We start from the raw sequence: 2,242 nt of genomic DNA on the forward strand, positions 1-2,242 counted from the left end.
CCCCTATGACAGATTCTCAGATAACTCTGAGGAACTACTCTGGAGAAGCATCGTTTACAGGACAGGTTTATGTCTTATCAGAACAAAGAACAGCAAACATGTCAGGAATATAGTCCTTCAAGTTTTCAAAAAACAGATCAGCATGTCCATAGTGAATCAGTATGGCCTTAGTACCTGGGAAGGGAGTTTTACACAGAAGGAGTACCAGTATTGGCATTCCAAGGAGACAGTCCATTTTTATTTTTAAGACAGACATTCTTTACTTCTGGTCAGTGTACCCTTTTCTTTAATAATTAAAGCAGAAGTACAATGTATGCTTGAGCAGGCTATTTTAATTAGCATAAAATTGGAGTTGAATTAATTTTTATAGGGTAGAGTTGCTTTACAATGGTGTGTTAGTTTCTACTGTAACAGCAAAGTGAGTCAGTTACATGTATATATACATATAGGACATGGACAGGGCAGAGAAGCCTGGCAGGCTGCAATCCATGAGGTTGCAAAGAGTTGGATACTACTAAGAATGCATGCCTACACCATCCCCTCTTTTTTAGCTTTCCTTCCCATCTATGCTATGCTAAGTCACTTCAGTCGTGTCCAACTCTGTGCGACCCTAGAGACGGCAGCCCACCAGGCTCCCCCGTCCCTGGGATTCTCCAGGCAAGAACACTAGAGTGGGTTGCCATTTCCTTCTCCAATGCATGAAAGTGAAAAGGGAAAGTGAAGTCGCTCAGTCGTGTCCGACTCCTAGCGACCCCATGGACTGCAGCCTACCAGCCTCCTCCATCCATGGGATTTTCCAGGCAAGAGTACTGGAGTGGGGTGCCATTGCCTTCTCAGGCAGTCTTATTTTTTTCTGATTTTGCCGGGGTGAGTCAGCTGGGAAAACTGCCCTTTGGCCTGTCTTGTGTCCCCAAACCTTCTAAACCAGTGCAGTGAAGTGGCAGGGATGAAGCTGGAGTGAGGCAGACAGGCTGTCCGTGCCTGTCCCCAGCCTGGCTCTGGCCACATCCTCTTAGGTATCTAGCTCACCCTGTCAAGTTAGAATACTGCAGGATTCAACCACCCGGCATGGAATATTAGAGAACTTTTCATTATCAAACTTCAAGGACGACCATAAACCACTCTTAAAAATGGGGTCAGGGTGGCATTGAGGGCTGGACTCAGCATGCTGTGCGGCTGCTGCAGCTCTGGAGATGGTTTCCTGAGAGGCCTTCCTGCTCTGAGGCCTTCAAGCCAGTCCCATGGGCTTTGTCTGGACTGTGTTCAAATTCACCAGCTGCCAGGGAAGGGGACAGGGAGGCAGCGTCCCCCAGGGGTCAGAGCAGCAGTGAACTCCAGCAGAGCCTCTGCCAAGCCCTCACAGAAACCGGGAGAGGCAGTTGAGACCCACCTTCCTTCTCTCTAAAATAAAACCAAGGTCTCCACAGCTCGCCCTAAGCACACAGAGCTCCTGCTTTCCTTTTCCAGGAGCGAGTAATGCTGGTTGGTTCTTCTAACAGTCCACGTGTCTGTCCTATTGCACTGTCAAACCGGAGGAGAAAAAAAACCCGATGAGATGTTTGGGGAAGTGGCGAGGGCAGACCCACGGAAGAGGCCACAGCACAGAGGATTTCAGGGGGCTGAGGTGCCGGGAGGCTGGGTAGGACTGCATCACACGTCAGCCCTCCAACTCTGATGGGCCTCCACCTCTTCTGGTACCACCAGCAGGAATTCACAGTTCTTTCCTCGCAAATGATGTTTTAGAAACTTCCTGAGCTCGCTCTTGCCTCCAATCCATTCGGGCATCTTCAGTTTGGAGTCGAGGTTGTAGTAGGCACCTCCCACCTCTCGAACACAGATCCAGTGCTGCCTTTTGAGTGGCAGCTTCAGGGGACCCCAGCACAGGCTGGAGGGCAGGTTCATGATGAAGCCCGTAATGTTTGTGAGAGCAATGGCATCAACATCCCTGCGCTTGTCCCACCAAACAGCTTCATAGCCTTTGGTCTGAAGTGCTGCCATAAGGACGTTCACATCATAGTTCCCTTCCATCTAGGTCACCACAAAGCTTTGAGGAGAGCGCCCTGTGCTAAGCAGTTTATCATTCGTTTCTTAATTCAGACATAAATACAAGTGTACTTCATACTTGTCATACATTTTTTTTAAAACTTAAAGACAAGTCATAGAGCCATTTTTAGAATTAGAGTTTAAGAGGTTAGACAGTTTATCTTCTGGCCAAAAGTCAAAACTTTAGTAAAATTTTAGA

At 48.0% G+C, this 2,242-nt stretch overlaps 1 pseudogene; it reads right to left on the bottom strand.

Moving 5' to 3' along the window:
* Nucleotides 1-1,650: 1,650 nt before the first annotated feature.
* LOC113894652 lies at nucleotides 1,651-2,028 on the bottom strand (annotated as a pseudogene).
* Nucleotides 2,029-2,242: the final 214 nt, after the last annotated feature.

The sequence above is a fragment of the Bos indicus x Bos taurus genome, chromosome 6, assembly GCF_003369695.1.
Source record: "Bos indicus x Bos taurus breed Angus x Brahman F1 hybrid chromosome 6, Bos_hybrid_MaternalHap_v2.0, whole genome shotgun sequence".
NCBI classification, from domain to species: domain Eukaryota; kingdom Metazoa; phylum Chordata; class Mammalia; order Artiodactyla; family Bovidae; genus Bos; species Bos indicus x Bos taurus.